Source organism: Onychostoma macrolepis, chromosome 02 (assembly GCF_012432095.1).
Source record: "Onychostoma macrolepis isolate SWU-2019 chromosome 02, ASM1243209v1, whole genome shotgun sequence".
Lineage (NCBI taxonomy): Eukaryota > Metazoa > Chordata > Actinopteri > Cypriniformes > Cyprinidae > Onychostoma > Onychostoma macrolepis.
The window spans coordinates 21265142-21288753 of record NC_081156.1 but is presented as its reverse complement, the minus strand read 5'-3'; the positions used below and the strand labels follow the sequence as shown (position 1 = coordinate 21288753).

The 23612-nt window shown below is 36.2% G+C and overlaps 1 protein-coding gene across 3 annotated transcripts in view; it reads right to left on the bottom strand.

Annotated features, from left to right (window-relative positions):
• klf17 (Kruppel like factor 17) overlaps positions 1–23612 on the bottom strand; it is a 58749-nt gene that overhangs the window by 24310 nt on the left and 10827 nt on the right. Inside the window, exon 1 of one of the 3 annotated variants that reach the window (XM_058744897.1) lies at positions 3445–3463. The exons of the other annotated variants lie outside the window; for them this stretch is intronic. The gene's annotated coding sequence lies outside the window, so the exon portion shown is untranslated. Of the gene's footprint in view, positions 1–3444; positions 3464–23612 lie in introns of those variants that run through there. 3 annotated transcript variants of the gene reach the window in all.

Here is a 23612-nt window from a genome sequence, read left to right as displayed (position 1 = left end):
TTCTTTTGTAACAATGTTACATTTTAAGCAATTTAATTCATTTAATAATTTTTTTTAAAAAGACCCTAAAGTGTATCTGTGTATCCAGAAGTGTAATGCTAACTCTTGCCTGGTGAGAAAATACACATCCGTCAGACGGAAATTTGCCTTAAAGTAATAGTTCACCCAAAACACTTCTTTCAGTGGAACATAAAAGGAAAATTTTGGCAGAATCGTACCAGTTTTTGCATCTTTTTTGAAGTTTTAAACTCCACATTCCTTCTACTTGTATTCAACCTGTTTAAAAAGTATACTTTTGCATTCCACAGGTGAAATAAATTCAAACCAATTGGAAATGACAGTAAATAATGACTAAATAATAATTATTCCTTAAACAAAACACTCATTGTAAAGACCATAAAGTTTGATGAATGAAATTTTTTGGTTAACTAAAAGGTCCAGGGTGGTGTAATGTCCGGTTGAGTAAGATCGGAGGCCTTGAGAGTGCAAACGTGGTGCCAAGTGGTGCCACTGGTTTGTACAGGCCTCTTAATATGCATCTGTCACGCAGACCATTGCAAGCACGTTCAGGTTCAGTTGGAGCCGTATGAGTAGTGGCTGACTCCATATTAACACCATACATGGGTGCGGTTACTCTAGTTCTAGATTAGCTAGTTTAGGGCTTAGTCAGACTGTACCGCTGCCAAAACAGACACGTTGAGATACACGTTTTGGTTGCATGCTGGCACGTTGAACAACTGTAGCTTCATACCATGATATACAGTGCCCTCCAAAAGTATTGGAGGGCACAAAATTTCTCTGTTGGCTGTGGAGTCAAGACATCTACAAATATGATTAAAAGATGAATATGAGACAAAACTACAGAATGTCACATTTTATTATTGGGTGATTCAACACATAGATGCGTTACCAGCTAAGAAGTTCAGCACTTTTAGAGTTTCATCCCTCTATCTGATGTGAGCATAAGTATTGAAACAGTTGCCTCATAGCTCTTTCTAAGTGATCAGCTGTGTCCTGTTGCATTAATTCTTCAGATATTAAAAGCAGGGAATGTGTCGTATCAGTTATATCCATTACTTCTGCATTCTGAATCTTGCATTCGAATGATGACACACACAAACCAGGATGAAGATGAGGGAGCTGACTTTGAGAGAAAAGCAAGCAATTTGGATGCTAAAAGAAAAGAGGAAGTCAATTAGAGCTCTAGCAAAAACAAAGGGCATGGAGAAATCAAGAGTTTGGAAACCACCAGCGACACCAGCAACCAACAACGACCTGATCGGCTGAGAAAACAACAATAGTTGATGACAGACAAATCATAAAAGCTGTGAAAATGAACCCTAAATGACGTGTCTGTAAAATCACTAACAACTTCCAGAAAGCTGGGGTGATGCTCTGACAATCTACTGTCCTCAGGAGACTTTGACACAGAATTACAGATGCTACACAGCAAGATACAAACCTCTGACCAGCTCCAAAAATAGAAAGGCAAGATTAGAGCTTGCAAAAAAGCACAAAGGTGAGCCAGAAGAGTTTTGGAACTGTGTTTATGGACTGATGAGACACAGATGAACCTTTATTGAAGTGATGGGAAAGCAAAAATGTGGAGAAAAAAAACGGAACTGCAAATGATCCCAAGCATATAGCCTCATCTGTAAAGGTGGTGTCATGGCTTGGGCATGCATGGCTGCCTCTGGAACAGGCCCTCTCAGCTTTACTGATGACTTAATGTATGATGACATTAGCAGAATGAATTTGGAAGAGTACAAAACCATCTTACCTACCAATATTCAAGAAAATGCCACCAGATTCATTGGGAAGTGCATCAGGACAATGACCCAAAACACCCTGCCAGTTCAGTCAAGGAGTTTATAAGGGCAAAGAAATGGAAAGACTTAGATTGCCCAAGTCAATCTCCAGATTTCACCAGCTGAAGAGGAGAGTAAAGGCAGAAACTCCCCAAAACAAGCAACAATTGTAATTGGCTGCATTAAAGGCTGGGAAAAGTATTTCAAAGGATTAGACCGGTGATGTCTATGGGTCACAGACTCACTGCTGTGATTGCGCACAAGGGATCTGCAATTAAATAATAGCTTTTAATCTTTTATATCCGCCTTATGTTCAACTGCCCCAATACTTATGCTCACCTCAATGAGTGGGATGAACTCTAAAAGTGCAGTTCTTTTTATTTGGTAAAACATTGAAACGGCTAATAATAAAATGTGACATTCTGTAGTTTTGTCTCATATTCATCTTTTCATCATATTTGCAAATGTCTTGATTCCACAGCCAACAGAACAATTTTGTTTTCACTGTTCCAATACTTTTGGAGGGCACTGTATGTACATACAGTAAATGTTGATAATACTGCTTTAGATATGTCAGCCGAGGGTGATTAATTAAGCAAATTAGCCTCATTTCAGGGCTAGGCTGATGTATTGCGAGACAGGAGAGGGGGTCAGTTAGTATCATATCTCTTTTATGACTGGTACCTGGTGGGATTCTCCACGATTCCACTGGGCAGGGCGAGGTTGCCCACAGAGGAATGTTGTTGCTGTTTTAAGTGACTATTACTACCTGCTGGCTCTCTTTCACTCGGGCCTCTATTGCCTGGGGATTCGATTGGATTGGTGCTGTAAAGTCTTGTGTTCCATGGGGCTGGTCCCAGGGGTAAATTGATGGGAGGCAGGACCCTCATTCAGGCCCGGCAGGGGGCTACAATCACAGGCCTGCCCTAGCCTTTGGGCTGCCCTGCTTCCAGCTGAAGAGGCCTCAGCAGGAAATGCTATCCCAGTTACACAACCCAAGTGCCCAAGCAGACCCAAAAAACTCTAGAGGTTCAGCTAAAGAGTCAATCATCACTAAAAGAAATGGATAAAATCATATTTGCAAATTTTGATTTTTATACATTACTGGTCAAAAGTTTGGAATATTTATATATATATATATATATATATATATATATTTTTTTTTTTTTTTTTTTTTTTCCTAATGTTACCAAGGCTTAATTGATCAAAAGTGACAGTAAAGACATTTAGAATGTTACAAAAGATTTCAAATAAATGCTGGTCTTTTAAACTTTCTTTTAATCAAAGAATCCTGAAAAATGTATCATGGTTTTTACAAAAATATTAAGCAGTTTTATTAACTGTTTTTAAAATTCAGCTATATTATAAAAAATAACAACCATTATTAACAGCTGAGCAACAAATCGCTGAAGGATCATGTGATATTGTAAACTGAAGTAATGGCTGACAATAATTCAGCTTTACCACCCTTACATTTTAAAATATATTAAATTCAATAACAGTATTTCACAATATTACTGTTTCTACTATATGTTTTGATAAAATAAATGCAGCATTGATGAGCATAAGAGACTGAATTATTCCAAACTTTTGACTGGTAGTGTATATTTTATGTTTGATTGATGTGTTGACATACTGTGAACAAAAAGCCATTTGTTTCATTCCCACAGGTGGAGCTGCACAAGATATAAAGTTCTCCACCCAACAGTTCCAGTCCCATGCTTCTAGAGGGGCATGATAATCAGCTCCTCACATCCGCCGTGTCACCTAAAACACACAAAGCGCTGAAGGAAGAGGCAAGAAACAGCACTTCCCCAGCCTTAGAAACCTCAAGAATAACAAAAAGCAGCCAGTGTAATCCCAAATAGGCCAACATGAGAGGTACAGGCCACTCTGGGGGAGTTTGAAGAGGTGAAGGTGAACTCCTTCATCTCTAGTATTCAGATGTAGTGGTGTGGCTGAGAGAATGTTGGATCCTCGTGTGTGTGTGTGTGTGTGTGTGTGTGTGCATGTGTTCATTTTGCTTTGAACTTGAAGTTCAAGTTTGTTACAATTCACTTCTCACAGTCACCATTGTGGTCTTGACTTTACACTAATAAATGGAAAGAGAAAGCATTTTCATCAGTGCCATAGTGTGAAATCAACTCCTCTAAAATATACTTTAACAATAAATAAGTCAAAACTGCAGGCCTTCCCTTCACACAGCTCAAGTATATGAATATACTGTATGTCCCAGGGGTTGATTTAAAAAAAAAACTTTTTTACATACATTTTTTATTTTTATTTTGTATGTATGTTACATGAAAGCCACATTAAAACTGTTGTTGACAATTGTATTTCAAAACAACTGTTACATGTTTAACTGATGTAAATAAAGAATGAATTAAACAATAATTTATTCATTTATTTTGTGTGAAAATTATTTACAATTTTACAAAACTCGTTAGTAGAATTTTGTAATAGGTTATATTATGTTTAGTTCATTTTTAATATAAATTGTATGTTTTATGTAAATTTATGAAATTATTTAATTCTGTGTATTTGGAGTATATACAATTATACATAATTCAATTAGCCACAGCAAGACAAGAGAGTCAGTTATTTAAAAATAAAATTTTAAGAATGCTAAAATGTTATTTTCATCACATAATTATTATTATTATTTTTTTAGAGTTTACGAAATTAATGTGTCCAGAGTTGACATAACACCAAATATAAAAAATATATTATATTATATTTATGTACGCGGTGTTTCCAATTGTTTGATACTCAAATAGGTCAAACAAGGTTCATAATCAGATATATACTGTACACTGTACTTTTAAATGTTGAAAGATTACACGAGGAGAACACCGAAAGGGAAACAGCTGAAGCGAGCAGGCATGTTCCTGCAGTGACTGACAGTCAATGTGACACTGTGGCTAAACTCTTCAGCACCTCTTTGCTCTTTCCTCTGTTTTCACAGGTGCCTGCTGCTGGTTGTTTTAGGCAGAAGTGAGAGCATTAGACTGAGCGATATGAGGAAAGAGGTGGACAGCCCACGTCATCACCTGTCCAGGGTCAGGTCTGCACTCATGTCTCACAGTGTATGACTGCTGATCCAACAGTGTACTTCCTCCACCCAAATTTCTGCATCTAGTCATAAGAGTCATACACCAGATTTGTTATCCAATCTCATGGGAAACATTAAGGAAACTGTGCCGGCCCATGATGCTTTGGGGAACATGTACAGAATGCATTTCCTCTCTATCAACACTTTAACACCACACATGCTTCCTCCGTGATGATTTACATTTCTCTAGAGTGAAATTCAGGAAACAATTATAAAAATGCTGCCGATCATTTGCTGTCCTGTTCTTTATGTAAATCAGAATAATTTGGAAATTAACTTCATATTAAACTTAACAAAAAACAATATACTATATTTTAAAATATTATGCATTCTTGTGATGTCAAAGCTGAATTTTCAGTAGCCATTACTCCAGTCTTCAGTATTCAAATATGCTTATGTGGTTCTCAAGAAACATTTTATTATTATTATTATTATCAATGTTAAAAACAGTTGCGCTGATTTTTGTGGAAACTGACACATTTTCTTTCAGGATTTTGTTCATGAATAGAAGGTTCAAAACAAAAGCATTTAATTAAAACAAAAAGCTTTTGTAATATCATAAATGTCTTTACTGTCACTTTAAAATCATCCTGGCTGAATAAAAGTTTTTTTTTTTTATCAAAAAAATGTATATATATATAATTTAAGTTTTAAATATTACATTTATTATGACAAATTTGGCTTGTTTACCGGTTCACAGGACTTTTAAACATGCACATATTCACAAATAAATAAAAAATTAATTTAATCAATTGTAACTCTATTGCTTTCTATTTTCTGTTTGGTCTTATTAGACCAAATAATCAAATGTGTCTACCTTATCACAATTGTTACAAAGAATAAAGCACATACGTATTACGTAAAAAAAACATGAACTTAGTTTCATTGACCTATCCAGGCAGTAAAATGCATGAGCTCAATAAACTGGGAAGAATTTGAGATTAAATGGGTTAACTGTCAGTTATATGACAGATCATGTCATAAAAACTCCTCGTTAACAGAAATAACTCTTAGCTCTTCGAACTGTCAGAACTAACACAGAATTGCTGCATATCTATGAGTATTTCTAAAAGAATAGAGGTCAGAGATGACAAAAGAAAGGTATCCCTGCAGGCACAAGTGCACTGGCCTAAGAAGACATGATAAAGATCTGGTCTGGCCTGGACATTGCCACTGAAGCTCCAGGGCAAGACAGTAGGATGAGTAAATATGTGCCATCAGATAAACCCGTCTCTCCTGTTCCTCCACATTACAGACCCCACTGCAGGAATCTGAAACACTGAATGTAAAAGAGCCGACCTGCTCACAAATGATCTCTCTTTTAGATTATTCAGAGGCTAAAAAGAGAGAAAGGTCCATGTTTTTTTGTTTGAAATGTAACAGAGAGCACTGCCACATTACAATCTAATGTGAGAGCAAAGACCCTGCATGTAGAGAACTGTTTTACTGCCCACTCTATGATCGGGATGAAAGCTCGGACCCCTGCTGAGACAATGAGATTCTGATCTTTAACTCACACACATCAGCACCCATCCGTCCCCACTTTAATTATAGAGAACAGCCATACAAGAGCACAGTGCATCCTCTGATCAGGACCTCTGTCATGCTGGACACTCATATTTCTGTCTGCCATCTAACCTTAGTTGTTCCTTCCCTGCAATAGAATAAATATCATCCCAGGTGAAGTGCTTTCTGCACGGCATCTGTCGTCTAATCCACAGGTATTAGGACACTGTTGATTTAAATGTTAAGTACACATTTGGAGCAATGTCAACACAAGCATATGAGATGATGTAGAAATGTTTTCAGTAGGCTACAAGTTGTCATTTAGCAGACAAGTTTATCCTAAGCGATTTACAGTAGAGAGACAATTGGCCCAGGAGCAACCTGGAATTAAAAGCCTTGCTGAAGAGTATACTGTAATAATGGCTTTGTACTGGTGTTAATTTAAAATTATACTCTACTACTGTATTGCATTCATATTTTGAATTAGACTTTATTTTTAAATATTCAGCTTTTGTTTTAAATATTTCTGTTTAGGCTTTCATTTATTTTTACTTCAGTTTTAGTCATTTTAGTACTTTAGTTTCAAACTTTCATGTAAGTTTTATATCTAATTCTTATTTAATTTCAGCTTAATTTCAATGACTAAAAAAATGTTATAATAGTTTTAGGTACTGAAAAAAACTAAAACTAAAAAAAACTAATAAGCTGACTAAGTATATTACAAAAGGCTAAATGATCAGAATGAAGTACTGATATGTAAAACCTTGTTAGACTGATTCTAAACTTCAGTCACTGGTTCTAACGCCTGACCGCTTGTTTGTGTTGAACCGGCCCCAACGCAAACAGCAGTTTTTGATGTCACTGCAGCTCTTTTGCCACGGAGACTGACACTCTGCTCTGATTATTAACTGCACATACGATGAGACAGGAAGCACAGGAAGTAAGGGCAAGTAAAGGAGAGGCTGAGGATTGTTGATGGTTTAATGAAGTCCAAAGCGGAAAAGGAGGGCTCTGCAAGCTTTCATGGCTGGACAATATATCAGCCTCTCCCTGTGTAGCAGTGAAGCTGTGAAACCTTGGAAAGACACATTTTCTATGAGAGATAACTGGGGAATACCTCCTAAAAGTAAAAACAAAACATTTGTTTAATGAAAAAAAAAATAATAATAATTAATAATATATATATATATATATCTTAACATTAAAAATGTGAATTTAGTTTTAGTAAATAGGGTTGTTTTTTAAATAAATAATGTATAAAATGTGTATAATGTATATATAAAAATAAATCATATTTTCTCACAGATAGAAAACATGTTGCTATAAATTACATTTGTCTTTTTTTATTTATTTTATTGGCAGGGCCAGTGAAAATTTGCCAGGGCAAGTATTAATCTGAATTACTGGCCCAACCAGGCCAGCAGGAAAAATCCTAATTGTTGCAACAAGTCTGTGTTCGATTGATCAACTGTAAACCTATAAGAAAAGTAAATGAGGAGGATTATATAAATTCATTCTCTTTTGTATTTGAGGCCAATCCTTATTCCAAACTACTTATTTTGGCTCTGTACAACTTCAGATACTTTACAAAACTAGGACACTAGTCATATTCGTCAACCAGTCCAATACCAAATGTGAAAACACTAATGAAGTATCCATTCATCTGGGTCCTTTCACATCATAGCATCTGGGGAGATGCAGAGAAAACTTTGGGGATTTCTTGTTTTTCTTTTTTTGTTTCACCAGGAAATTTGTGGCATTTAAGCAAATGGGCTGATTACCTTCCTCCTTTCCCACCTTTCACACTCTGCCTATTCACATCAAACAATCCTGGATATGGGAAAGAGGGGAACAGGGTGAAGGGGAAAACCCCAGCGTCTCTGTCCCCCCTGAACGGAGCCATGAAAGCCCCAATGAGGGACACGGTGGCTCAGGCCATGACCACTAACAGGCCCCCTGCTACAAGACTGCGTAGGTCTGAGTTAAGGATCTGGCAGTTAACTGATGGAGACGCGGCTCACGGAAGTAGACTGGTTCCCCTAGCGGACGCAGAGGAAGCACCTCATGCCCCAATGCCTATTAAAGCCAATTAGGGAGAGCCTGAATGTGGACCAGTCTGGCCCCGTTATCCTGTTCAGTTTAGGAGAACTGTTATTTTGAAAGGGAAATTTGCCATATATTTATAGTACTGCTGTTCTGCTAACGTAGTACACAAGCTACTGCACTGAAAAAAACAAGAAGTTAAATTTGCTACATAGCTTTTTTACGCATATTTTTTAAGTAAAATTTAAATACGGAATTAAGTAAAATCTACTTAACTACGTTATGTAAAATTAGCAAAGGAAATAAGTAAACTTAAAGTGGCCAGGTAGAGTTTGATGAGTAATTTCTAGTTAATTATTTTAAGTTTACCCTGCAATACTCAAGTGCATTTCACTCAGTCACGGTTTGTAAACTCTACTCAAAAAAAAATGTCTATAATAGGGTTACAGCGAGAGATGGAACGGTAGAAAATTGCTGCTGTGGCAACAGCACCAATTTTATTCACCTTTTTCAACGTGGAGGTAAGCTTTTTTCATAGACTGTATGTGCGAGACTTCCACTTCATTAGGCACGGTAGGGAAATCATGAGAAAAATAAACAAAAAATTTGTTTGTGCTATCCATCGTGTGTTTATAATTAAGACAATTAATTAAAATAATATGGTAAGAAACACCAGTTTGCAATACCAAGCAAGCAGCAAAACGAGCTGTTTTGTACAGTTAAAAATTGCTGAAAGCGGATGAGACTGGAAGCCAGACCCATTAAATTTATCGAATTTGGCCTTTTTATACAGTATTACTGTCTTCAACCATTAAGCCACGTTGTTTTTTTTCTTTATAAAAGTTTTCTATCAGAGGAAAACACTTAACATGCATGCACTTTGTGTTCATATCCTGGGCTGCTTGCCTGCATATAGTTTGCATCATCAGTATACTGAGTTGGCCTTTCAATATTACTTTCTTAATGCATTAGGCCATGTTAAGTTTTTTGTTTTTTTTCTTTATAACTCTTTTCTGTGGGAGGAAAATGCTTAACACGAAACTTTACGCATTGCTTTCATATTCTGGGCTCCTCTGCTTGCAAATTCCTTTCAGAAATGCAAATATCCACATAGCTTTAAGGTGAATGTAATATTTTAGTCATATCAACATAAGTTATTGTTAATTTTCAAAGTGTAATTGGTCATTTAAATGCATGTTATTAAAAAGGAAAAAGTATCGGTATCGGTATCAGTATCGGCAATACTTGCCCTGTATTTACTTGATATCGGATCGATACCAAAATTTGCAGTATCGCACACTCCTAGTCTATAAAGCATGTGGTTAAGTTACAAGCACGTATGTAAGCAAGTAGACTGCTCGTTATTCATTTTAAGGTAATATGTTGACTCAATATAGTTACTAACTGAATGAACACAGAGACATGAATACTTGGCACATGATACACAATGAAGGTGACAATGGTGTTCGAGTATGAATGGGTCATTATTGAGTAGAAAATTAACTCCAGATGTCACAAAACAGCAAGTTACTTAACCTAACATCAAAAGCAACCATAAAACAGTGAAAATACATCTGGAAAACAGCAAAAAAAATTATCTTATTAATTATTCATGCCCAAGTGCTTTATGGGAACAACAGGATCATGACGTTGATATTTACTTAAACAATCTTTGTAAAAAAAATAAGAAACAATTCCAAGTAAAATACACTTATAAGTTCAAACTTTAAATTCTACAAGCTTAAATTGAGTACTAACATTGAATTTACTTGCCTGAACTAAATTATTTAATGTAGAAATTACATTTGTTTTTGTTTAGTATTTACTTCACCACAAAATCATTTGTTTACACACTGATAAAAATATTAACTGCATATTGTGGCTTTAAAAATGATTTAAACAATTAAATTTGATTTAATAAAAAACAAAATACCAAACCAAATGGCATCTACGAACAAACGCTACACCTTTTGTATTTAATTTGAGCAAAATGTCCCTTTAAAACTAAACAATCATGGCCATTCTAGAAAAGTGTGATTTTGCTATACTTGGTTTGGTAAATAAAGCAAATAAAGGAAAAAAATCTGTGAAATTAACATCATTGTCTAATCATAATCATGATAGATGAATATGAATTGTACTGTGGCAGCATAGTGGAGATATATGTTCTTTACTCATAATTGTCAACGCATTCCCTCATCATAATTGATATGATTCACAATGTGGGAACCTTGACAAAATCAAGCTGGACAGAAAGATGGGTGGAATTCCAACAATGAGTCAGAGTCATTCCATGCTCACCCACACAAGCACTGAGCTGTCTGTAGCATCAACCCATAATCTGCCCTTCATTGACAGATTGAAATGTATCCGGGCAAAATGCTCATACAAATCACAACAGGGCACAAATGTTGTCACAGAAAACTGAAAACGTTTGGTGGGACTGATTAAGTACAACTGATTGATTCATTTTCAGAACCAGTGACACGTGTCATAAAATCTTCTGAAGGACTTGTGCAAACCTGATAAGATCTACCTGTGAGTCATCCTCATCACTCTCACTGTCCCAAACTGAACTCTGAATGTAAATATAAGATCAAGAAATTCAACAATTATTCATCGCATTAGCGGATCCATCAATCATCTTCCAGACATTGACCGCAACTGACTTGAGGAGATATGGGTCAACAGTTTAATTTGACTTTCGGTTTCTATTATAGAAACTCAGACGAGCATACAAAATTACTGGCACATTAAAAATGCTATCACTTATGATTAAAGAAATAAAACATGAAGTTTAAAAAACAACTGAACACTCTTCTTTAGGATCTTCATACACTCACAAATCAGGGTTCAGTAGCAGTTTTATTTTTTATTTTGTGTGTCTAGTGCATATAAAATTTATTTATTCTTGCTATTATTATTATTATTTAATTGCATTTTTGGCAACATAAGTATATATATATACTTATATAATTTATAAACGTTTAATTTGCAATGGTTGCTGGAAATTATGCATACTATAATTTAACCTTGTGACAACTATGAATTTATTTACACTTATAATTAATGCTTATAATTTTCAACCCATTCTTACTAAGGCTATTTTATTAGGCACAAATTTTTATGATGATTTCAACAAAACATTTTCTATGTTCCCTTACGAAACAAAAATATATCTATATATATATATACTGCAAAATATAATGTGATATATTACATAATACATTTCCATATATTGGAAACTAGTGCTTATATTTTTCAATATACAGCAATATTGACAATATATGGCTATATATTGATACATACAAATATATTTAGAAATTAGGACAAAGATAAATATAATATTCATAATGTTTGATCCTTTATTGAGTATATATTGCTCATAGATGTTCCCATATAAATGTGAATATATGTACACACATACGTATATATACACACACATTCACTGAATGAGTTAAAGCAGATGTCTAGCTCCCAGCACGCTTTGCTTCTGACTGTTAAAGGAGAGTAAAAAGAAGAGTTAAAAGTAAGTTTAATTTCATGTGTTTTTGCTCAATATTATTATAGGGGGAGATCTGTTAGTGTTTAATGTTGTATTATTTTGAAATGTAAAAGGATTTCTAGTGTGTGCAAGTTTGTGGGGTCACCATTGTGCTGAAGAGTAGAGCCTGTGGTTAGGAAGATGATTGGCCAAACACCATTAAATTATACATTACTTTATTTAAAAAGCAACGGCTGTGCACTTTTCAGCACAGTGAAAGTGTGTTCACTAAGTGTTTAGTATGAGCAGGTGTGCTTATGCTATAGTTACAGTGAGGAAAATAAGTATTTGAACACCCTGCTATTTTGCAAGTTCTCCCACTTAGAAATCATGGAGGGTCTGAAATTGTCATCGTAGGTGCATGTCCACTGTGAGAGACATAATCTAAAAAAAAAAATCCAGATATCACAATGTATGATTTTTTAAATATTTATTTGTATGATACAGCTGCAAATAAGTATTTGAACACCTGTCTATCAGCTAGAATTCTGACCCTCAAAGACCTGTTAGTCTGCCTTTAAAATGTCCACCTCCACTTCATTTATTATCCTAAATTAGATGCACCTGTTTGAGGTTGTTAGCTGCATAAAGACACCTGTCCACCCCATACAATCAGTAAGAATCCAACTACTAACATGGCCAAGACCAAAGAGCTGTCCAAAGACACTAGAGACAAAATTGTACACCTCCACAAGGCTGGAAAGGGCTACGGGAAATTGCCAAGCAGCTTGGTGAAAAAGGTCCACTGTTGGAGCAATCATTAGAAAATGGAAGAAGCTAAACATGACTGTCAATCTCCCTCGGACTGGGGCTCCATGCAAGATCTCACCTCGTGGGGTCTCAATGATCCTAAGAAAGGTGAGAAATCAGCCCAGAACTACACGGGAGGAGCTGGTCAATGACCTGAAAAGAGCTGGGACCACCGTTTCCAAGGTTACTGTTGGTAATACACTAAGACGTCATGGTTTGAAATCATGCATGGCACGGAAGGTTCCCCTGCTTAAACCAGCACATGTCCAGCCCGACTTAAGTTTGCCAATGACCATTTGGATGATCCAGAGGAGTCATGGGAGAAAGTCATGTGGTCAGATGAGACCAAAATAGAACTTTTGGTCATAATTCCACTAAACGTGTTTGGAGGAAGAAGAATGATGAGTACCATCCCAAGAACACCATCCCTACTGTGAAGCATGGGGTGGTAGCATCATGCTTTGGGGTGTTTTTCTGCACATGGGACAGGCGACTGCACTGTATTAAGGAGAGGATGACCGGGGCCATGTATTGCGAGATTTTGGGAACAACCTCCTTCCCTCAGTTAGAGCATTGAAGATGGGTCGAGGCTGGGTCTTCCAACATGACAATGACCAAGCACACAGCCAGGATAACCAAGGAGTGGCTCTGTAAGAAGCATATCAAGGTTCTGGCGTGGCCTAGCCAGTCTCCAGACCTAAACCCAATAGAGAATCTTTGGAGGAGCTCAAACTCCATGTTTCTCAGCGACAGGCCAGAAACCTGACTGATCTAGAGAAGATCTGTGTGGAGGAGTGGGCCAAAATCCCTCCTGCAGTGTGTGCAAACCTGGTGAAAACTACAGGAAACGTTTGACCTCTGTAATTGCAAACAAAGGCTACTGTACCAAATATTAACATTGATTTTCTCAGGTGTTCAAATACTTATTTGCAGCTGTGTCATACAAATAAATAGTTAAAAATCATACATTGTGATTTCTGGATTTTTTTTAGATTATGTCTCTCACAGTGGACATGCACCTACGATGACAATTTCAGACCCCTCCATGATTTCTAAGTGGGAGAACTTGCAAAATAGCAGGGTGTTCAAATACTTATTTTCCTCACTGTAACTAACTATATTTTAAAATATGAAACATGTATATCATAAATGATTGTTAAAAATATGAAATAAATATTTCCATATATGTCAAGTCAAGTACTTTATATAGCGCTTTTAACAATACAGATTGTGTCAAAGCACTTAACAGTATCAAATTGGAGGATAGAGTGTCAGTAATAATGATAAGATTAAACACTCAATTTTCAGTTAAAGGCATTTATTATTGAATTCAGAGATGTCATTGTCTAACTCAGTTTAGTTTAAATAGTAGATGTGCAATCAAATCGACGATAATTGCTAGAAATTAAGTGTCCCCAACTGAGCAAGCCGGAGGCAACAGCGGCAAGGAACCAAAACTCCCTCTGTGACAGAATGGAGAAAAAATGCGTATATATACTGCATGAGTAAATATATGTTCAATATATTTGTACACATGCAGTACCATATCTTATCTATATATTATAAAGTGTATTACTGAATATAAAATTACATATATTGTGATTTATAAGTAAATATATTGTCACATATTTTTCAGTATATGAAAGCGGCAATTCCTTATGTATTATTCAATATATTGCTATATTTACACAATATATTATTCTGTATAATTCCTAATATACTGTTATGTCATTTAATATATTGATCATTCATATATTAGGAAATATATTTTCTTTGCATAAGGGTTAGCCAGTTAAATGACACAGAAGCATATTTAATTTAGCAGAAGATGATGCTAACAATGTTCGATACGTCACAGAAAACCAAAATGTTTAAGTCTGCAATTAAGGCACAAAACACATGCTCAGTAAAACATGAGAACGAAGCAGTTATGTTGTAACTGCCAAACTAATTGCTGAGTCTTACTTGGGTCACTGCAGTTCTGAAGCTTATCAAACTTTATAGGTAATTAAAAAATAATATACAAGTGTAATGTGCACACAAGTATGTGGTGCACATAAATCAGATTCCAAATGTTAACTAGCTTGTAAGATGCAAATAAATCTAAGAAAACACACGGGAGGTATGTATACTGGCAGGCAGCCAGAAAACTTCCCATCCCCACCCCTGCTGCCCACAACCTACATGTGGTTAATGTGCTGTCAGCGCAAACACACATTTACATGCACTATACATGTCAGTCTGCCCTGACAGTGTAATCTACAGGGATTGTAATGAGGAGCTGTTAAGAGATTGAATAGATCAGGACACAATTTCAGAGAAGAAACAAACTACGGTGAAAATGACAGGTGGAAAAAGGTAATTTAAAGAGCCGAGTGAGAGCTTTCACTGATCACAGAAACATGCATGGGGTTATACAGGCAAGACAAAACAAGTTCAAAGACAGACTCTTCCAAACAGCTGTAGATTTCTGTGACTGTTTGTGTGGCGAATTCATAAAATGAATGACCAGTGGCCTAAACAACAGACAGAGATTAAGAGAGATCTTAAATTGGAAAGATATGTGTTTTCTGTGTTGCAAGAAAGCCAGGATATGACAATAAAACTTACTGAGATAAAACTTTAGAGATAAAACTTTTAATGAGAAAAAAAAAAGTGCTCTGTGCAATTAATGCACCAGTTAATGCATTACCTCCATATATAAATAACAGTTATAATTTAGAAAATAAATAAAATAATAAATATGATGAATTAAAATAAATTTTAAATGAATAAATACAAACGCTATTTGTTTATTGTATATGCAAATGACCAAAAATAATGTCATTCTTTTTTTGATTACATGGGCACCAGTGTCTGCAACTGCTCATTTGCATAAAGTTAAACAGCCTTTACCTTTGTCGCATCCCTGTAACTTTTGATAAAATCGCTGGAAAATGAATTGCTTTGCTGTGGGAATCTGCAGGGCAGCCTCTAGCCTATATTTTCTTTCAGACAAACAGTCATGAAAGTGCTCTGAGCAAAATTTGACTTTGATCCCACAGGCATTACATCCCACCACCAATGTTCTGTCTCCCTTAAGTGCTTTAGACGCATCTCCTCACCCACTTTTCTTTTTTGAAATATGCACTATTTCTGCATTGCTTTGCAAGTAACACAACGAAGTGGTTTAAATCTTTTCGTACCTTCATGTACTGACATTCAGCTGCATGATCAATCACAACTTTAATGCTTCGAGCAAGGACATTCATCAAAGCCACCAGCAATATGATTTTACAAAAATGGAATTTGAGAGACATGAGCAAAATCAATCGGCAGCTAGAGGCACACAGGCTGAAGAATGCGATTTAATTAATCATCATTTACTGAATGTGAATCTGAATGGGAAAAGAGATGAAGAGTGTGAGTCCAAACCCAAGGGGCATGGAGGTATGTGGCTCTTCTCCAGCTCGTCTCTGGCATGGGCCACGGCACGTATAAAGGCCCGGGGGATTGTCGACAACCAGCGGCTTCCAAAATGCAAAGAGGAAACTCAGCGGATTTGCTTGTGCGCAACATCAAAGACCTGAGATAGAAAGACAATTTCCACTCAAGATTTTCTATTTAGATGTTATTGGACTAGTGGCACCAGCAGTACGGAAGACATTTGTCTCAAAGTCACACTTCTTGAATGGGAAGTTCGGGGTGATTTTGTCTTCTGTTGCGCTTGGCACCAAACGAAATCCTGCCATTCCTGATTAGGACTCTAAACATCAAATGGAAATTATGTTCTGTGTAGGCTCTTTGAATCTGATAAACCGTTTGTTTGTGCTGGGTTCTGATACGCATCTATGCCGTTAGTTGTTAAAAGCCCTCTGCAATCTCCCCTCCAGCGCAGAGCAGCAGCTGTGGCTCGCAATCATTACAGTTCATGAACTAATAAGTGAGCAGTTGATAAGGAAGCGCAGTCGAAGTGGTAGACGTGACTGTGCGGCCCAGGGGAGTACTATCAAAATTGTCACAGACTGCGCGAAATGAAAACGTCTTGTGTTCAAACAAGCTGACGACAGCAATCAGGTATTTGATAATGCCACCAATTTTGTGCTTTTTACTGCATGAGACATTATGATTATGACCATTGATATTTTAGTAGTATTAGTATTAAGTCCATCTTGCCCCCAAATAAAAAAAGCTAAACTTTTTTTATTCTTCAATACACAAAATCTTGTTTATTGCCAACAGTGTGTAAGAAACAGCAGGCCAAAAAATAAATAGACAATAATAATACAATTATGTCTAATTATATAAATACTGTGGGGGCTTGTATGAGAAGTACAGCACCCTCCAGTGGTCTCAGTAGTGCATCTAACTAAAAGAACTGTGAGAAATGTATTACAGCACTAAGAAATGCATGATGTTCAAAATTTAAAGGAAAAACTGAATCATTTAATATACTGAAGGAAATAGACAGAATTACATTTATGCACTTTTTTTCTTGCACTGAGTATCAGGAAGATAAGTAATGAACATAAACACTGCATATACAATACCATTCAAAAGTTTTGGTTCAGTAAGATTTGATTTGGGAAAGAAATTAACACTTTTCTTCAGAAACATTCAATTAAGGCATTTACAATTTTATAAAACTTCTCTATTTTAAATAAATGCTTACTCTTCACCAAAGAAACCAAAAACTATTATACTTCAAAAATATTAAGCTACATTTTTAACATTGATAATAATAAGGAATGTTTTTTTTAAATATTTATTTATATTTCTAAAAGTCGAATGCCCTAATCCATGCTTTACATATTTGTGAACAGGAATCAAACATCAGATCCACAAACTTCAAAAAGGGACTGTTGGCATCTCAGTGTAATCTAGTTGGTCTGACTTGTCTCGCTGATAAAGGATAGCTCTCATTTTAAGGACAGCATTGTTGACCAGTGTTTGGGCGATAAATCTGTCAGCACAGCCAAACACATTACACAGCGTCAACGTGGCTGTCGGTGTAAATAAATCAAGTTCCAGATAACTGTGACTGATCAGTGAATAACCGTCTCACGACAGGCCTGGTGGAATTTGTTTTGTCTGTGTTGTAGCTGAAGTCTTCAAACTGAAGCGTCATGGATTTGTGTGTGAAACTGAGGTAAACAACAAATGATGTGATGCTGGGACCAATCCAGAATGACATCAAAGCATCATACCGTACATGTTCTAATTGATACGGTCACAAACGCTAAATAAAGATCTTTTACCGCTTCATTCTTTGTAATTGACTGAATGAGTGAATAAGGCATAATTGTACCATAACAGTACCACAGTTGTCGGGAGTAAAATAAACACACCTGTTGTGTCCCAAGGTGCTGACTGACAAAAAAGCATTGAAGGATACCATTCAACATTACATTTCTTCATCCTTCACAAGTTATCAAATGAAACTGATTTAAACTTTAAGTGGTTGATATTTGCCTTGAATATGCAGGTGTGCAATTTGACTCTTTTACTAAGTCCTGCAGTGCTTCATAAGCAGGGGAATGCTATTCGTGATTATGAATAACACAACCTCATACAGAAAGACAGGGGTTACACATAACACTTAATATGCCAAAAGTATGTAAAGCCCTGAAGCTCAAATGAGCTGACTGATCAAACCTGACAGCTTTTGACTTGACGTGTCCTTAAACTTTCATAATGACTTACATGCTCCGCCATCCAAAAAATAAAATAAAAGCAAACCATGAGAAACCACCTGCTAATAACAAGCACATGCGGATACGAAATTTGTGCACTTGTCATACCTGAGACTATTGCTTAATCCTGTGATAAAGAAAGAAATGCAAATATTGGTTGATCAATAGATAGACAAAAAGACAGAGAGATAAGGAGGGAGAAGGAGAGAGAGGAGGAGAAAAAGACAATCTGGACAAGAGCCAGGTATGTGTCGGCCTGCGCCTGAGGAGCAGTGATCTGTCTGTCTGTGCGATTGACGCTTGCATTGATAAGACAGGTGCCCCTCTTGTATTCAAGCCTGACTACATCAGCTCACTGATAATTGCCCTCAAGTGCTTTCTCTGAGACATCCCTCTGTCAGCAGATCAACCTGAGTGGGCTTTGTGAATTTTACCTAAATCTTGCTGATGAACTTTTGCATTAAAGAGGAGGACAATTAAAAACAGGAGAGATTATCTTGTGGTCTTGTGTTTTTTTTTTTTTTTTTATCAACTTTTTATTCATTTTTCTACATAACATCACAACATCCATTCAAAACAAACAAAACAACAGACATACAATCAACACTTCAAAAGTCCAGTCAAAAAGGAGAGAGAGAGGGAGGAAAAACAAAAAAACAAGTCATTCCTTTATATAATCGAGTATGTTAAAGAAAAAACCCTGCCAAGCATCAATAGTAGAAGGCTTGGGCCCATTAATTCGCGCTGTTGTACATTCACAAGTCACTATTTTCAGGAGGCTATGGATCCAATATGTTTTTCCACACATGTGCGGTGTAAACCAGTTCTGTATAATTGTCTTCTTCGCAGCTGTAAAACCAGCAAACAACATTCTCTTTTGTATTAAGCTTATACAGAGACCAGAATCATCATTAAGAAGACACAAACTTGGGTTAGCAAAGCAATCAATTTGTAGTAAGGAGGTGTCCATAGATTAATGACACTCCCAAAACATATGAAGAAAAGTACCTGATGATGCAGTATTACATAATATGGCAGTTAAAATTTGGTTGTAGTTTCATTTAGAATATTTTGTAAGGAGTTATGTATGCTCTATGAATGACTTTGAAGTGAATAAGACGATGAGCCAAGTTTTTAGATGTTAAGCTGAGGTTAGACCACACTCTCTCCCAGTCGACAGATAAATTAAGGTCAGATAATTCGGTAACACTTTACAATACGGTGACACTAATATGCATTAATTCATGCTTAACAAATGCACAGAAAATCATGAGTTAATGTGTAACTCATGAAGAACTAAACCATTTATTAACAATTACTGCATCAGCAACAAATGAACATTCGATATGATTCATAGAGTAAGTAATCAATAAATTGTTATCAGTTAAATGCGTCATAATATATTAACTACCTAATAACTCATTTTATTAACTAATGAAGTAAATTCATATGTTAATTACCACATTGGGTCGAAGCCATGCCTTTAAACTTCCAGTTGTCTGCTTTAATTAATCATTAGCTAATGATTTGCATGAGTATCATTATGTTATGACTACTTGTTGAGGCATTCGACTAACTAACTAATTCAAAATCTATAACCACAATGACATATTACTTAACAATTAGTTAATAGTCATGTGCCTCAACAAGTAAAGTCATAACATAATGATACCCATGCAAATCATTAGCTAATGATTTTTTATGATTCCCTATTCCAAATAGATTTAATAGAAAGAGGTTTTGTAATGCAATCATAATTTTATTATACATTAAGGAAACATATGGCCGACCAGAAGATGGTGCAATCCAATCCCGCATAGGATGAGGAAATGGGAGATGCCCAAGGAACTCCATACACTTTGAGAGCAGAACGTAACTGAAGAAAGACAAAATATGCGGATGCTGATAAACAAAATTTAGTTCTTAATGAACAGAGGCCCTGGTTATCATATACAGGTGCTGGTCATATAATTAGAATATCATCAAAAAGTTGATTTATTTCACTGATTTCATTCAAAAAGTGAAACTTGTATATTATATTCATTCATTACACACAGACTGATATATTTCAAATGTTTATTTCTTTTAATTTTGATGATTAGAGCTTACAGCTCATGAAAGTCAAAAATCAGTATCTCAAAATATTAGAATATTACTTAAGACCAATACAAAGAAAGGATTTGTAGAAATCTTGGTCAACTGAAAAGTATGAAAATGAAAAGTATGAGCATGTACAGCACTCAATACTTAGTTGGGGCTCCTTTTGCCTGAATTACTGCAGCAATGTGGCGTGGCATGGAGTCAATCAGTCTGTGGCACTGCTCAGGTGTTATGAGAGCCCAGGTTGCTCTGATAGTGGCCTTCAGCTCATCTGCATTGTTGGGTCTGGTGTCTCTCATCTTCCTCTTGACAATACCCCATAGATTCTCTATGGGGTTCAGGTCAGGCGAGTTTGCTGGCCAATCAAGCACAGTAACACTATGGTCATTGAACCAGCTTTTGGTACCTTTGGCAGTGTGGGCAGGTGCCAAGTCCTGCTGGAAAATGAAATCAGCATCTCCATAAAGCTTGTCAACAGAAGGAAGCATGAAGTGCTCTAAAATTTCCTGGTAGATGGCTGCGTTGACTGTGGACATCAGAAAACACAGTGGACCAACACCAGCAGATTATATGGCAGCCCAAATCATCACTGACTGTGGAAACTTCACACTGGACTTCAAGCAACATGGATTCTGTTCCTCTCCGCTCTTCCTTCAGACTCTGGGACCTTGATTTCCAAATGAAATGTAAAATTTACTTTCATCTGAAAAGAGGACTTTGGACCACTGAGCAACAGTCCAGTTCTTTTTCTCCACAGCCCAGGTAAGATGCTTCTGACGTTGTCTCTGGTTCAGAAGTGGCTTGGTAGCCCTTTTCCTGAAGACATCTGAGCGTGGTGACTCTTGATGCACTGACTCCAGCTTCAGTTCTCTTCTTGTGAAGCTCTCACAAGTGTTTGAATCGGCTTTGCTTGACTGTATTCTCAAGCTTGCGGTCATCCCTGTTGCTTGTGCACCTTTTCCTACCCAAATTCTTCCTTCCAGTCAACTTTGCATTTAATATGCTTTGATACAGCACTCTGTAAACAGCCACACCTTTCAGTAATGACCTTCTGTGACTTACCCTCTTTATGGAGGGTGTCAATGTTTGTCTTCTGGATCATTGCCAAGTCAGCAGTCTTCCCCATTATTATGGTTTCAAAGAACAAGAGATACCCAGAATTTATACTGTAGGGATGGTCATTTATTCAAACTCAAATGTAAATATTCTAATATTTTGAGATACTGATTTTTGACTTTCATGAGCTGTAAGCTCTAATCATCAAAATTAAAAGAAATAAACATTTGAAATATATCAGACTGTGTGTAATGAATGAATATAATATACAAGTTTCACTTTTTTAATGGAATAAGTGAAATAAATCAACTTTTTGATGATATTCTAATTATATGACCAGCACCTGTATATCACCGCATGTGTTTACGCCTAAAGAAGACCAAGAGGGTTGGACAAATGGACGATTTCCGCATACTAAATTAAAATTGTGCCATAAAGGTGTACTGTTACAAAATTTGAAGGGTCCTCCTATCAGACGTTCAACCGTTTTCCAGATTTTAATAGCATTAGTCACAATTTAAGTCCTCCTGCGCATATAGGATGTTGTATTGTGGTAAGTTTGATTCTGGGGCATTTATCATTCCAGATAAATTGAGAAAGTATGGAGTTGATCTCCTTAAAGTAACCTGGAAGGGGAAAAGTGGTAGCATAGAGAAAAGAAAGTTAAACCGAGGTAACAAATTCATCTTAACTGTGGAGATTCTTCCTTGAAGAGAGACTTTAAGATTCTTCCATCTTTGAATGCCATTTTTGACCTTAACTAGAATACTATTAAAATTGTCTCTGGCAATCTTCCTTAATAGAGATAAATGAGGGAATAGAAGAATTAACCGTAACATTGTTAATTGGCATTAAAGCAGATTTGCTCAAATTTATTTTGTATCCTGATAAGCTACTAAAATTATCAAATTCCTTAATTATAATAGAGACTGAAACATCAAAGTGGTCTAAATATAGAATAATATCATCAGCGTACAATGAAATACTATGATTATGATCATGAATCTTAATCGATACTTCAGATTTCCTGATGGCTTGTGCTAAGGGTTCAAGAGATAAGCAAAACAATAAGGGGGAAAGCGGACATCCCTGCCTCGTTCCTCGCTGTAAAGGAAACGGGGGGGAAATAATATTACCTGTCAAGACATGCTGCAGGTGTGTCGACGCATATTGTCAGATGCATTGCGCCCCTTGATAAAACCGGTTTGGTCCTCCTTGATCAAACTATGAATTACCTTCTCCATATGAGAAGCAAAACCTTTAGCATAGACTTTTAGATCACATGGGATAAGTGATATCGGTCTGTAGCTGGAACAATCTAATGGATCTTTCCCTTTTTTAGAAGTAATGATATCAATGATGTTTTTTGATCTCTATGAAATATACCATGTTCAATTGCAAAATTAAATGAATTAAGCATAAGTGTCCCTACCAAATCCCAAATTTCCAAATATAATTCAGGGGGGAGACCATCTAGACCTGGCGATTTGCCCTTTTGAAGGCTTTTTAGAGAGACGTGGAGCTCCTCCAAACTTAATGGGGCCTCCAAAGATTCTTTATCCTCCTGTGAGATGCGAGGCAATTCCAATTCATCTAAATACTGCTTACAAATTGGTTCATCAAAATAGGTTTCGGCTTTATACAGATTTGTGTAAAAACCTTTAAATATGACGTTAATCGTCGCAGGCTTCGTGGTGACCTAACCATCCAATGATTTTATTGCGCTAATATATTCCTTAGACTCACATTCTTTCAGCCTAAGGGCCAATAGGTGACTCTCTGATTCGAAATAATATTTTTGCCTCGTCTGTAAGATAAATTCCGCCTTTGAGTGTGAAAGTAAATCATATTCTTCTTTTAAAGAGGACAGCTGTGTAGCCTGTTGCTCAGTAAAATTTAGTTTTTGTAGGTTTTGTAATGATCGGATTTTATTTTCTAATTGTGTAAACTGGCAAGAGTAGAAGAGAAAGATATACAGAATCCTCGTATAGTACACTTAGTCGTTTCCCACAGTATTTGAG